The 15,802-nt window shown below is 48.1% G+C and overlaps 1 protein-coding gene across 1 annotated transcript in view; it reads right to left on the bottom strand.

Annotated features, from left to right (window-relative positions):
• Nucleotides 1-13,853, bottom strand: part of LOC146072854 (protein mono-ADP-ribosyltransferase TIPARP-like) — a 40,504-nt gene extending 26,651 nt beyond the window's left edge. The window contains exon 1 of the mRNA XM_083180041.1: nucleotides 13,765-13,853. The gene's annotated coding sequence lies outside the window, so the exon portion shown is untranslated. The remainder of the gene's footprint in view (nucleotides 1-13,764) is intronic.
• Between the last annotated feature and the right edge of the window lie 1,949 nt (nucleotides 13,854-15,802).

The following is a 15,802-nucleotide window of genomic DNA, read 5'->3' on the forward strand; positions in this document are numbered from 1 at the left end:
ATCGATGACCTTCTAATTATTTGGTCAGGGCCTGAATCTGCTTTGACAGATATTTTTGATAAACACAATGCCTCTAATCATGTGGTCAAATTCACTACCAATCTAAGTCATTCCACAATTCATTTTTTAGATGTCAGCCTTAATATTGTGGATAGGTCCCTGGTGACGAGAATTTACATCAAAGAGACTGACCGTAATTCCATGTTAACACATGACAGTTGTCACCCGTTGCCTTTAAGACGCGGTCTTCCCTTTTCTCAGATGCTCCGAGTGAGGAGAATCACCAGTGATCCGGTAGACACACTAAAAGCTCTGGACGACATGATTATACGCTTTGTACAACGAGGTTATAACCTCAAAGATCTAAAACTGGCCAAAAACCGAATAATGAACATGTCCAGAGAAACATGTCTAGCAGGGAAATCAGCTTCTAAAAAAAATGGAAAAATCATTCCATGGATTAATAGGTTTAATACCTCAAGTACTTCCATCAACAAACATGTCAAAAAAATGTGGCCAGTGGTCAACACGGATAAAAATCTACCAGGTTTGCTAGGTACTCGCTTGATGCCAGCTTATTCCAGAGGGCGTAACCTTAGGGATTCACTAGTGAAACTTGATGTGACAGATTTGTTAAAACCTGTTATGCCTGCTAATTTTCTTACTAAGCCAAATGGATGCTACCGCTGTTTAAGCTGTACCACTTGCAACTCCCTGTTGATAGGTGACCACATTGTACACCCTTACAGTGGTAAAAAAAAACTATCCATTAGACATGTTATAACCTGTACGACTAAGTTCGTTATATATGTAATTTTTTGCCCCTGTGGATTCCTTTATGTAGGAAAAACTGAGACTACACTGAGGGAAAGAATGGCAAACCACAGGAAGGCAATGAGGTCTGCCATCCAAACGGGCACCAGTGACCAGCCGGTGGCGCGACATTGTGCTACGGCTGGCCACTCAGTAGCCAGCTTACGTACCAAGTTAATTGACCATGTGCCCCCACTAATCAGAGGGGGTAACAGGGGAAAAAAACTTCTACAACTTGAATGTAGATGGATCGCTAAATTGGAGACATTGTCCCCAAAGGGGCTCAACGAAAAATTGAGTTTACATTGTTTTTTGTAAATTGTATCGGGTTGAGATAAACTTTACAAACCTCAGGCATTATTATAGAACGGTCATGGGTTGGATAAATGTCCAAAGTTCCTGACCTAGTGGTACCATTAAATTAAACTTACATTCTGCGCTATTGTTGTATTGATATAAACATCGATGGTTGATTTCTATGTATCGGTCCCCTATCCTGCAGGTGTATACCTTTTTAAAGAAAACTTCTTAAAAAACTTTTTATATAAAAATTTATGTGTTTTATGAATTTGTTATATTTTTTCTAAATTACTGTTCACATTGTATACAATAATAATGTTTTTGCACTGATTAATTGTACTAAGTACATCGTCATGCACTCTTATGCAGCTACCCTTGGAAGCGCCTGCTTGCCTGTGTTACACAGGTGAGCTGACGTGATAGGGTTAATGCCCAGGTGCTTTATTAATTGGTGAAGGTGTGTCTTATGTCTTTTATAAACCACTTGTGCATTCAGTATGTTTGTTCCCTGACGACGAGAGGACATCTCGAAACATGTCGGAATAAAGCTGTTGTTTTTTCACCTAAGACAAGTCTCGTGAGTGCCGCTTCATTCTTCATCTGTTATATTGAACTCCATGTTCTAAGAAGGCACCTGAGCACAAGAATTGGTGATTGATTTGAGGAGTGCCGGTACGACTGAACTGTATATATATATATATATATATATATATATATATATATTCTCACTTATTCCTAATTGTTTAAAGCCTTCACCACAATGTTAGAATGTGTCATTCATACTCAATGACAGCAATGAAATCAGGTGTGGAGTTGTTCCTTCATCAACCATTTCCCAGATTGTCAATCTATTTTTCCAGATCATCAATCACGGCAAATTTCCTGTGCCCCTCTTGCAGCATTTACAGCATTGCAGACCTTTGGCATTGTAGCTGTTAATTTGGTGAGGTAATCTGAAGAAACTTCCCCCCACGCTTCCTGAAGCTCCTCCCACAAGTTGGATTGGAATGATGCAGTGGCGTAGCTACATATGTGGCAGACCCAGCGGCGGCTTGGGGGGAGCGGCGCCAGCTTGGTCTGTGGTGGGGGGCCCCTAGCTGAGCTGACAGGTGACCCAGGAAGCAGTGAGCGCTTAGCTGGTCCCGAACTCTAATGAGCAGGGACCCATTGCAGTGCATATTTAAAGAGTGGGACCCTCTCATATGCATGGAACAGGACCAGCTCAGCGCTCACTACTGCTTGGGTCACCTGTCAGCTTAGCCAGCGGCGCCCGTAGTCCATCGCCTCGCCCCTTCTTGGACAGAGGCGGGGGGGCAGATTTTTTTTCGGCAAGGGGGAGAAATATTTCTAGCTTCGCCACTGGCTTGATGGGCACTTCTTGCGTACCATACAGCCAAGCTGCTCCCACAACAGCTCAATGGAGGTGAGATCCGGTGACCGCGCTGGCCACTCTATTACAGACAGAATACCAGCCGCCTGCTTCTTCCCCAAATAGTTCTGGCATCATGTGGAGGTGTGCTTTGGGGGCACTGTGCCCGAATCACGTTGAGCGCGGCTCGCCATGCGAAGAGACACATTACACTTATACGGTGTCCATGTCGACTATTTCAACATTTGGGACAAAAAACATGAAAAGCTCATGTCGACCTTCCCATTATTCACCTAAAGCTTGTGTTGATCTTCCAAACCTGTTGACCTTAGCCGTGTTGACCATGAGTGGTCGATCCAATGCATGTTGACCTAATTGGGTCAACCCAATGTCCCACTTGGGTAACTTTGCGGTTTTGCCCTAGATAAACCTTCCTGTGACCTTGGGTTAGTGGTGAGCTGTCATACTTTCCTCCCTTTGCCCCTCCTAGTCTATCTCCAGTGTCCCATGTGGGTATCTCTGCGGTTTTGCTCTAGATAAACCTTCCTGTGACCTTGGGTTTGTGATGAGTTAGGAAAAGAGGGGTTCTACCCACCAAGTGTGAATTGGGTCGAAAGGGACCCCTTTCACCACTCAGGTGGGGTGTGGCCTGAGTTTGTGATGAGTTGTCAGACTTTCCTCCTTGAAATGATTCAGCTTCTGATGTGCTGAAATTGGACGAGGCGTTTTCAGTCGATGAGGTCCCGATGCTCCATCTAAAGACTCTATTCATGGAGTAGTCAGTTTTATCTCTTTGGAATTTTCTCTGCTTCCTTTCAACTATTTCATTTTCACATTCCTCTATTTACTAGAATACATTGGATATTAAAATCACAAATATCCTACATTTGGCTAATATATTTATAGCAAATACAGATAAAGGTACTCTTTACTTAGTATGGCGCCCGTCGCGGTCATCGCGGGCATCGCATGCACTAAATAAACGCATGCGACGCGATGCCCGCGATGCCTGCGATTTGCCATAGGGACCAATGTTAAATATCCAAATTGACTTCAATTTCATGTTCAATGCCTCAATGGACGCGATTTTCCCATAGGAAACCATGTTAAATGTGTCACAAAGGGAAAATAGGCACCCTGAAGTGTTAAATGGCCCCCACAATTTTTAACGCCACCCCACGATCAACGTGAACCCGAAGCGTGGCGAGCGCAGCGAGCCCGCGAGGGGCGGCGGTACGCGTCCTACGACCTTTTCATACCCCTACTATCCACGTCGGCGTGGAGTTGAGAATAGAATAGTGTGGTGAGCGCAGCGAGCCACCGAGCCCGAAGCGTGGCGAGCGCAGCGAGCCCCGCGAGGGGACGCGGATACCTGTGAAGCCCGCGAACGGATGCGTTTACCTGTGAAGTTATACGCGTCCCCTTGCGGGGCTCGCTGCGCTCGCCACACTATTCTATTCTCAACTCCACGCCGACGTGGATAGTAGGGGTATGAAAAGGTCGTAGGACGCGTACCGCCGCCCCTCGCGGGCTTGCTGCGCTCGCCACGCTTCGGGTTTACGTTGATCGTGGGGTGGCGTTAACAATTGTGGGGGCCATTTAACACTTCAGGGTGCCTATTTTCCCTTTGTGACACATTTAACATGGTTTCCTATGGGAAAATCGCGTCCATTGAGGCATTGAACATGAAATTGAAGTCAATTTGGATATTTAACATTGGTCCCTATGGCAAATCGCGGGCATCGCGTCGCATGCGTTTATTTAGTGCACGCGACGCGATGGACGCGATTTTTTTTTGAACGCGTTGCCCGCGATCATGAGTACTCTAAGTAAAGAGTACCCAGACAACTACTATAAGCATCATCATGTGACCTTCTAACAGTGGAGGACACCATTCATTCATTGTGGCCCACATGTGGTAATACTTACATTGTGTTGCTGAAATAATTCATTAATAGAGTGGTCACTCATAGCTATCCAAACACCATTGTGTAATAACATGAACAACCAGTAGGTGTCCGAAAAGATGCAGGATACTGAAATGTGCAAACAACTAGACCAGTGGTTCCCAACCTTTTTTCTCTCCCGTACCCCTTGATTAGGCTTTTCATTTATGAGTACCCCCTCCTCTCAATTTGATATATCCACAGAACTTCTGAGTGAAGTGGAAGTGAGTGGTATGTGTGTACTTATATTAAGGAGTGGTGTGCGGTCAGGAATCCGTTCCCTCTGTGTCTGGCCACTGGCTGTGTCCCACTAACGCCTGTAGAATTAAAGCCACTGTTTCCTCCACCCGTGTCAGATCGCTGATGTCTGGGGGCAGCTGGGGTAGCTCCCAGTGGATTGCTGGTAAGGCAAAAGCAGGAGGAGATGCAAATGATGCTGCCGTCTGAACCAAATATGATGCAATGTGGTTTGTCTCAATGGCAATGGGAGATTTTTTCCACCATCGGGAAACTTCTTTTTTTGTTTCCGCCATTATCAATATTATTTTCAAGTACCCCCAACAGGTCTGCAAAGTACCCCCAGGGGTACTTGTACCCCAGGTTGGGAACCACTGAACTAGATAATCCAGCAAACCTAGTCTGGGATTCAAAATAATTCCACATAAAGGAATACTAATCTATTGAATGTAAGTAATGTGGTGAATACTATACAAGTCCCTTAACCAGTGTGTCATAACATATACAGCCAGTAGGTGTCAGCAAAGGCACATGATATTGTAGTGTGCAAATTACTGGAAAAGTGGGATTACTAATAATTCCACATGAAGGATAATACCATCCAATGTGAATATAAGTGTAATGACAGCTTTGACGACACAATTCGGAATCTAATATATGTTATGACTGGGAATACTGTCCAGTAGCTCCTGTGACTATCACACTGGGACATACACAACCACTAGGTGGCAGTAGCGCTTATATCGACCTAAACTGTTGAAAGCACATTAATAACAGTTGTTTTTATATTCAAAAGGGAAGGATCACTCAAAGATATGGTGACATCTAAATGAGAGGATACAAGTTATTAGTAAGGATATCTGTGACCTAAACAATCATTCTCAGACTATATCAGTAACGACTAGACATATATTGTTTCAGGCGATACAGACGGACGCCCAACCAGTCATATTAGTACACTTACCAGTGATAAGGTCCGTCCGGCGGAAGGGTGAACGTTTATGCTTATGCAATTCTCAAAAGTTTTGTCAAATGTTTTCAGTTTAATGGACCTTTATAGGCCTTTAACCCCTTCAGTGATATGGCTGGAAATGTCTCCGGCTGAGCTGCGCTGCAAGAGCGGGCCCTTCCGAGACATTCCCGAGGTGCCAGAAAGGGTGCGCCAGAGGTGCCTCCATTGATGAACCACTGGCGCACCACCACCCCCCCTCTCGCTGATCCTCCCATAGCCGATCCTCCACGTCACCACCCCGGTAGCTGCTCGGGGAGAATCTGGGCTGCTCGGGGAGGTTTGGCCACCACATCCAAAGGGGTTTAGGATCCACTTATGGAGTCTGTTTATTGTGTTGTATTCAGTGCCATTGAGGAGGGGGGTGGGTACTTTTTTCCCAGGGCCCACACTCCTCCTCCCCCGCTGCAGAGACCAGGCAATGGGAGAGGAGAGACTGCCACAGCAGCACAGCCTCTCTCCCCCCCCCCCCCCCCCCCCGTTACGTGGGGGCAAGTCTGTTTGTTTTATGGCACTGGGGGCATGCGTTTTTTCTGGCACTGGGGGCATGTGTGTTTTCTGGCACTGGGGGCATGTGTTTTTTCTGGCACTGGGGGCATGTGTTTTTTCTGGCACTGTGGGGGCATGTGTTTTTTCTGGCACTGGGGGCATGTGTTTTTTCTGGCACTGGGGGCATGTGTTTTTTCTGGCACTGGGGGCATGTGTTTTTTTCTGGCACCGGGGGCATGTGTTTTTTCTGGCACTGTGGGGGCATGTGTTTTTTCTGGCACTGTGGGGGTATGTGTTTTTTTCTGGCGCATTTTTATACATGTCTGTATTAAACACCGCGCCCACATTTGAATATAACACACCCTCTTTTGAACATACCACACCCACTTTAGAATATACCACACCCCCTTTTCTGGACCATTAATATTGTATTAGGAATCTCCAGGGATTGGTCAAGAGTGAGGTGGCAACCCTAGACGTAGCCACTCTCCCTCCCATTGGCCACAACCTTCCCATTGACCACGCCTCTTTTTTATCGGGGCCCGGCAGCGCTGTTTATCACTCTCCATTTTATCACTTTTTGAAGCTTGATACATCTGGTCCTAACAAACATCACTACACATACGGCGAAGAAACCCATTCACCAGCTACTCAAATGCCAATAATTATTTGGGCAAAAGGTCGATATGAGTTTTTCACGGTTTTTCCCAAAACAGGCGGTATTTCATACCCTACCATCTAATAGGACGTGAAGGGAGAATACCAAAGTGTGCCGGGTGCAGCGAACCATGGAGATGCTCACCTTGCACCCACCTCCCCTCCTCAGCTTTGCAGCCAGATTGAACCCGAACCCCACTGCAGAATGAAAGCAGCTGTCCACGAACCAGCTCCAGGCACCCACAGGGCAGAGCAGCAAGTGCTGTTCCTGTCCGGAGGGAAGTGGGGGGTGTCAGGCCTCTGGTCCCTGTGTGTGTCAGTGTGTACAGTATATGTCAGTGTGCCCTTATCATACCTCCCAACTGTCACGATTACAGCGGGACAGTCCCGATTTTCGGGTCCTGTCCTGCTGTCCCACCCGCGGCAGGCATTGTCCCGCTGCGGGGGTGGCAGTTGGGAGACCCCCCAATCTAGTAGAATAGACGCTGTGCGCATGCGCACAGCGTCTATTCTCGTATGAAAATGAGGTCACGGCTAATTAGCATAAGCCACGCCCTCATTTGCATACGTCCCGCCCCTTTTTCAGGCGCTCATTTCTTCAAGATATAAGTTGGGAGGTATGCTTATTCCCATGCACAGTATGTGTGTGTCAGTGTGCCCCTAGACCCTGTACAGCATGCTTGCCTACCCTCCCGACTTTCACCCGAGCCTCCCGCTCCCCCGCAAACCCCCTGTATCCTAACGGTTTACGGGACCCCTCTTTTAAAATCCGGTCGGCGCAATGCACATGCGCGAGTCCCGAAATAGTGGTGGGCGGGGCCTGCAGAGAGAACATTGCAGCCGGCCACACACACACACACACACAGCAGCAGCAGGCTCAGGACGGGATGTTCTAACATACGCAGCCAGCTCCGCCCCCCATCGCATACATAATTATCGCATATGCTCTAACATATGCGATAATTATGGCAAAGCTGTCCTCTGCGGTAAATCAGCGGGTCCCATCGGGTCCCGGCAGCTCCCCCCTCCCTCCCTTACCCGGCGCTGCTGTTGCTGCGCCGCACTCTCCTCCTTCCTGCACCCAGAAGAGGATCATAGTGCAGGGAGGAGGAGGTCACAGGTCCGGCCAGAACAGCTCTGTGGGGCGGCGGTGGGTCGGTGCGGGGCGGCGGTGGGTCGCGGTAGAAGCCCATAGGCTTCTATGGGGCATCCAGTCACGGTAACCCGGCGGGGGATACTTAGATCATCCCAAAATGCGGTAAAAACCCAGATAACGGGGTTTTTACAGCATTTTTAGTTTAGAGAATCTCCCCCCCAGTCTGTGCATCAGGCCAGCTCTCTGTGTTCCTCTGCCTGCGGTCAGCTGCCTCCTCCACCACACTGCCAGGTGCCTGCCTCCCTGGAAGGAGCAGCAACACTGCCAGGTGCGTATGTAATGGAGGAAAGTGGGGCTGTGTGTAATGTAATACAGTGAGGTGTGTGTACTGGCTGTAATAAGGGAAGGGGGGGGGGGAGCTGATGTGCACATAATGTAATATAATGGTGTTTGTACTGGATGTAATATGGGGTGGGGGAATGTGTAATGTAATGTAATGCAGTGTGTGTACTGGCTGTAATAAGGGAAGGGGGGGGGGCTGATGTGCACATAATGTAATATAATGGTGTTTGTACTGGATGTAATATGGGGTGGGGGACTGTGTAATGTAATGCAGTGTGTGTACTGGCTGTAATAAGGGAAGGGGGGGAGCTGATGTGCACATAATGGAATATAATGGTGTTTGTACTGGATGTAATATGGGGTGGGGGACTGTGTAATGCAGTGTGTGTACTGGCTGTAATAAGGGAAGGGGGGGAGCTGATGTGCACATAATGTAATATAATGGTGTTTGTACTGTATGTAATATGGGGTGGGGGACTGTGTAATGTAATACAGTGAGGTGTGTGTACTGGCTGTAATAAGGGAAGGGGGAGGAGCTGATGTGCACATAATGGAATATAATGGTGTTTGTACTGGATGTAATATGGGGGACTGTGTAATCTAATACAGTGAGGTGTGTGTACTGGCTGTAATAAGGGAAGGGGGGGAGCTGATGTGCACATAATGTAATATAATGGTGTTTGTACTGGATGTAATATGGGGTGGGGGGCTGTGTAATGTAATACAGTGAGGTGTGTGTACTGGCTGTAATAAGGGGGGGGGGAGCTGATGTGCACATAATGTAATATAATGGTGTTTGTACTGTATGTAATATGGGGTGGGGACTGTGTAATGTAATACAGTGAGGTGTGTGTACTGGCTGTAATAAGGGAAGGGGGGGAGCTGATGTGCACATAATGTAATATAATGGTGTTTGTACTGTATGTAATATGGGGTGGGGGACTGTGTAATGTAATACAGTGAGGTGTGTGTACTGGCTGTAATAAGGGAAGGGGGAGGAGCTGATGTGCACATAATGGAATATAATGGTGTTTGTACTGGATGTAATATGGGGGACTGTGTAATCTAATACAGTGAGGTGTGTGTACTGGCTGTAATAAGGGAAGGGGGGGAGCTGATGTGCACATAATGTAATATAATGGTGTTTGTACTGGATGTAATATGGGGTGGGGGGCTGTGTAATGTAATACAGTGAGGTGTGTGTACTGGCTGTAATAAGGGGGGGGGGGAGCTGATGTGCACATAATGTAATATAATGGTGTTTGTACTGTATGTAATATGGGGTGGGGGACTGTGTAATGTAATACAGTGAGGTGTGTGTACTGGCTGTAATAAGGGAAGGGGGGGAGCTGATGTGCACATAATGTAATATAATGGTGTTTGTACTGTATGTAATATGGGGTGGGGGACTGTGTAATGTAATGCAGTGTGTGTACTGGCTATAATAAGGGAAGGGGGGGGAGCTGATGTGCACATAATGGAATATAATGGTGTTTGTACTGTATGTAATATGGGGTGGGGGACTGTGTAATGTAATGCAGTGTGTGTACTGGCTGTAATAAGGGGGGGGGGGGAGCTGATGTGCACATAATGTAATATAATGGTGTTTGTACTGTATGGAATATGGGGTGGGGACTGTGTAATGTAATGCAGTGAGGTGTGTGTACTGGCTGTAATAAGGGAAGGGGGGGAGCTGATGTGCACATAATGGAATATAATGGTGTTTGTACTGGATGTATTATGGGGTTGGGGACTGTGTAATGTAATGTAATGCAGTGTGTGTACTGGCTGTAATAAGGGAAGGGGGGGGAGCTGATGTGCACATAATGGAATATAATGGTGTTTGTACTGGATGTATTATGGGGTGGGGGACTGTGTAATGTCATTTAATGGTGCATGTATTGGCTGTATTATGGGGCGGATGTAAGTTTTGGTCTAAATCCAAGTGGGCTAAAAGACCTGTGATGTGACAGGGGAGGAGAGGGGGAGGAGTAAGGTCCAGAGAAGGGACCCAAACGGACCCTTGTGGACCCGCTTTGCTCGCCACGCTTCAGCGCACTGACTTTACTCACCACCTGGTTACTAAAGTTAACCAGAGGTAGTGTGGATAGTGCAGCTGCACAGCCCCCGGCCTGGCTCCTCCCCCTGGGCGTGAAAGGTCCTTTAGCCCACTTGGATTTAGCAACTCCCGTGGGTGTAGTGTAATATAGTGGTGTGTGTATTAGCTCTAACAGGGTGGGGGTGTAATGTAATATAATGGTGCACTGTCGCTCTCTCTGTCTGTCTCACTCACAGACTCTCTCTTTTCATCCCTCACACTCTCTCCCTCTAATGCAAATTCCCTCTCTTTCTCTCCCACCTCTGTGTCTCTCACACAAACCCCCCCCCCCCGTGTCTCTTACACATGCATTCTCTCTCTCTCTCCTTCTCTGTATGGTACATCCGTAGGTAGAATTAGACACGCCCTCTGGGCGGAGCATGACACACCCTCTCAGCGGCGTAGCGCATTGTAATAGCAGCTAAAATCTCCCTGAAACTAGTTTTAAAAAATTAGGCAAGTATTCTGAACAGTATACAGTGTGTGTGTGTGTGTGTGTCAGTGTATACAGTATATGTCAGTGTGCCCCTATTCCCATGTACAGTGTGTGTGTGTGTGTGTGTGTGTGTCAGTGTGCCCCTAGACCCTGTACAGTATACAGTGTGTGTGTGTGTGTGTGTGTGTGTGTGTGTGTGTGTGTGTGTCAGTGTGCCCATAGACCCTGTACAGTATACAGTGTGTGTGTGTGTGTGTGTGTGTGTGTGTCAGTGTATACAGTATATGTCAGTGTGCCCCTATTCCCATGTACAGTGTGTGTGTGTGTGTGTGTGTGTGTGTGTGTGTGTGTGTGTCAGTGTGCCCCTAGACCCTGTACAGTATACAGTGTGTGTGTGTGTGTGTGTGTGTGTGTGTGTGTGTCAGTGTGCCCATAGACCCTGTACAGTATACAGTGTGTGTGTGTGTGTGTGTGTGTGTGTGTGTGTGTCAGTGTGCCCCTAGACCCTGTACAGTATACAGTGTGTGTGTCAGTGTGTACAGTATGTCAGTGTGCCCCTATTCCCATGTACAGTGTGTGTGTGTGTGTGTGTGTGTGTGTGTGTGTGCCCCTAGACCCTGTACAGTATACAGTGTGTGTGTGTGTGTGTGTGTGTGTGTGTGTGTCAGTGTGTACAGTATGTCAGTGTGCCCCTATTCCCATGTACAGTGTGTGTGTGAGTGAGTGAGTGTGTGTGTGTGTGTGTGTGTGTGTGTGTGTGTGTGTGTGTGTGTCAGTGTGCCCCTAGACCCTGTACAGTATACAGTGTGTGTGTGTGTGTGTGTGTGTGTGTGTGTGTGTCAGTGTGCCCATAGACCCTGTACAGTATACAGTGTGTGTGTGTGTGTGTGTGTGTGTGTGTGTGTGTGTCAGTGTGTACAGTATGTCAGTGTGCCCCTATTCCCATGTACAGTGTGTGTGTGTGTGTGTGTGTGTGTGTGTGTGTGTGTCAGTGTGCCCCTAGACCCTGTACAGTATACAGTGTGTGTGTGTGTGTGTGTGTGTGTGTGTGTGTGTGTGTGTGTGTGTGTCAGTGTGCCCATAGACCCTGTACAGTATACAGTGTGTGTGTGTCAGTGTGCCCATAGACCCTGTACAGTATACAGTGTGTGTGTGTGTGTGTGTGTGTGTGTCAGTGTGCCCCTATATAGACCCTGTACAGTATACAGTGTGTCAGTGTGCCCCTAGACTCTGTACAGTACAGTGTGTGTGTGTGTGTGTGTGTGTGTGTTTCAGTGTGCCCCTAGACCCTGTACAGTGTGTGTGTGTGTGTGTGTGTGTGTGTGTGTGTATGTCAGTGTGCCCCTAGACCCTGTACAGTATACAGTGTGTGTGTGTCAGTGTGCCCCTATATAGACCCTGTACAGTATACAGTGTGTCAGTGTGCCCCTAGACTCTGTACAGTACAGTGTGTGTGTGTGTGTGTGTGTGTGTGTGTGTGTGTGTGTGTGTGTTTCAGTGTTCCCCTAGACCCTGTACAGTGTGTGTGTGTGTGTGTGTGTGTGTGTGTGTGTGTGTGTGTGTCAGTGTGCCCCTAGACCCTGTACAGTATACAGTGTGTGTGTGTCAGTGTGCCCCTATATAGACCCTGTACAGTATACAGTGTGTGTGTGTGTGTGTGTGTGTGTGTGTGTGTCAGTGTGCCCCTAGACTCTGTACAGTGTGTGTGTGTGTGTGTGTGTGTGTGTGTGTTTCAGTGTGCCCTTAGACCCTGTACAGTGTGTGTGTGTGTGTGTGTGTGTGTGTGTCTGTGTGTGTGTGTTTGTGTGTGTGTGTGTGTGTGTGTATGTCAGTGTGCCCCTAGACCCTGTACAGTATACAGTGTGTGTGTGTCAGTGTGCCCCTATATAGACCCTGTACAGTATACAGTGTGTCAGTGTGCCCCTAGACTCTGTACAGTACAGTGTGTGTGTGTGTGTGTGTGTGTGTGTTTCAGTGTTCCCCTAGACCCTGTACAGTGTGTGTGTGTGTGTGTGTGTGTATGTCAGTGTGCCCCTAGACCCTGTATAGTATACAGTGTGTGTGTGTGTGTCAGTGTGCCCCTATATAGACCCTGTACAGTATACAGTGTGTGTGTGTGTGTGTGTGTGTGTGTGTCAGTGTGCCCCTAGACCCTGTACAGTACACAGTGTGTGTGTGTGTGTGTGTGTGTGTGTGTGTGTGTGTGTCAGTGTGCCCCTAGACCCTGTACAGTATACAGTGTGTGTGTGTCAGTGTGCCCCTATATAGACCCTGTACAGTATACAGTGTGTGTGTCAGTGTGCCCCTAGACCCTGTACAGTACACAGTGTGTGTGTGTGTGTGTGTGTGTGTGTGTATGTCAGTGTGCCCCTAGACCCTGTACAGTATATGTTTGGGAGGCGGCCAAAAATGTTGTGCCTAGGGACGGCCTGACCCCTAAATCCGGCCCTGATGGTGTTCATGTTGACACATACTGTACGTTAAATTTAGGACAAAAAAGTGAAATTCCGGGATGGGGCAGGGAGGGGGGGGTCACACATTCCAAGATGATGTTACGGAGCCCAATTAAAAAAATTACAGTACATGTATCAGACACTGTAACGTGCCCATCACTGTATATGGGGATAATACAGACAGGAATATAAGTGGTGACAGTAACATGATCTCATCATGAACCCTGCGGTGACTTCCTGCTGCAGAGAATGTTACACTTCGCTATTACAGTACATGTATCAGACACTGCACAGATAAGTCAGAAACAAGGATACACAACTATTAATGCACACATGTGACAAGTATAGAGAAAAGCCTGCTGCATGCTTGTGCTATGTACTGAATACTGCCTGATATTTATGGGCTTCTTGTGATAACACGCGACACGCCTGTGGGGTTAAATCTTGTAATCTTCCAGCACACAAAAGTTCAACGCTGCTACGCAATCAGATTACAATGAGAAAATGATTATAACTCACGTGTAAACTAAGCATGGAGAAGCGACAGGAACAGGCACAGGCCACGGTGACAGAGGTCGGATTGGGATTTGAGTTTTACTTTCTGTTCCAGCCGGCTGCATACATGACTTCATAACTGTGTCTATTGTTTATGACAGGAAACTGCCCAGAGTACTAGGGATGGTCATTAACCATCGATGATTCATAATCATGGATGCTTTATGGTCGATATAGAATAGTTTTGCCATCGATAGGGGAGAACAGACTGTTTCTCCACATCCATGGCACAGTATAATTGGATAGTTTTTTACCCCCAAGGGGCAGGGACATAGAGCATAGCTCCACCCCCGACTCCAGTATAGCCCCGCTCCCAGGTTCTGATTGGCCCAGAGGCCACTCAGTCAAAGAAAATGGATGACCATCGATAAGTAAAACCATCTATGGTCATCCATTCCATAGTGTGCAACCATCGATGTGTGGTTGCACTATCACCATCGATGGCAACCATCGATGGTGATCGCAATGATGGCCATCGCTAGTTGTGTCAGAATTGACCAGAACCCTTTATACACTACATCCTGGGTGCGCTAGCCTAGGCTCAGAACCAGCTGCTGGGGGGAGTGCCCAGGGCAGCAGAGAGCCTGGCTGGGCCCAGGTACTTTTCATGGATTGTGGCCTAATCCCAGGAGGTGTGACCATGCACCCTTAGAATACAGAAAAAAAACTGCACTTTAAGCCCCTCCCTGACCACACTGCGGCCCAGCACACAGCAGCATGTACTGGTTCGGAAAGGTCTGCTCAAGCTGCTGCTGCCAGGTAACAGGAGCCCTGGGCCTGGATAATAAGTGCCCCCTCTCTCTGCCCCACTAGGACTGCCATTGCTGGAGGTGGCACATTGTGAGCAGGCAGGGGAGAGGCCCCTCCTCTCTGACGATGAGTAGACTTTTTCATTATTCCAGGATCTACTGCGCATGCTCAGGTCTCCGGGATCATGGCGCCCCTGCCTTGTTCCCAGGGACATGTCCAGGGGGCATGTGCAAATCATTTGGAAATGGCCATGGAGCCAATTTTTCACCACAGGACTCTGAAAGGGTAAGTATGTATGGTTGCCGTGTGTGTGGGCCCCCCTGGACCCAGGGGCCTATGTGACCCGCACACACTGCACCCATATTGAAACGTCTTATCAGCAGGGCACACGTGCACCGAATCGGAGATTCACTGGGAGTGTGCAGGTCAGGCCCTCTGAGGAGAGCAGAGGTGGTACTAACGCAAGCTCAACCACATCAGTGTGCCACTCCGGACATACCGGAAATCAGGGGCCGGCTGCCAACCTTCATCATGGGGCATACTTGGCTTTTTTTGAGATCTCCTCTTCGAGAAAAGCCCGGAGAGGAGACACACATGCAGCACGTCAGGGGTGTGGGATGAGGTGAGGCTGCCAAGCTCATACAAAAAAGATCATACAAACGCCGCAATTTGAGGATCTTCAGAAAGGGGGCAGGGCTAAAATGGTGCAGATTTCATCACTTAAGCCCCACCCCCTCTCCAAAGACCCACAACTTCTGGAATTTTCCTCAGCTGGATGGGGAAAGCGAAGACACCAGGGAATATGCGGGAGACTTAACTACTTTTCCAGGGGGCCGGGAGGGCCACACGATGCCGCTGGCCCTGCCAGGTCCGTCACTCCTGAACTCAGTAATGACCCTCCCAGTCCTACAGTGGAGGCAGGAAAAGCTGGGACTGTAGACAAGTATCTGCAGGTCCCGGCAGGGCTGTAGTGATAGCCCACAGCTACCTGGCACCTCCAAACCACCACACAGTCTGCAGGGGCTATTGTTACTCCACTGCTGGGGGGGCAGCCACTGGCCAATGCTCCTACTTTCTACTAGCAAAATAAATGTAAAAATGGGTGTAACAGGCAAACGGGAAGTGCATACAGCACAGCGGCCGGAGCAGGGAGGAAGGAACCAAATTGGCCATTTTTTTTCCATTTTAAAACATTTAAGGCTTCAGCGGGAAAGCGCCACAGTTCATTTACCGGTTAAAGATAACCGGTATT

Source organism: Crinia signifera, chromosome 4, assembly GCF_055691185.1.
Source record: "Crinia signifera chromosome 4, ASM5569118v1, whole genome shotgun sequence".
Lineage (NCBI taxonomy): Eukaryota > Metazoa > Chordata > Amphibia > Anura > Myobatrachidae > Crinia > Crinia signifera.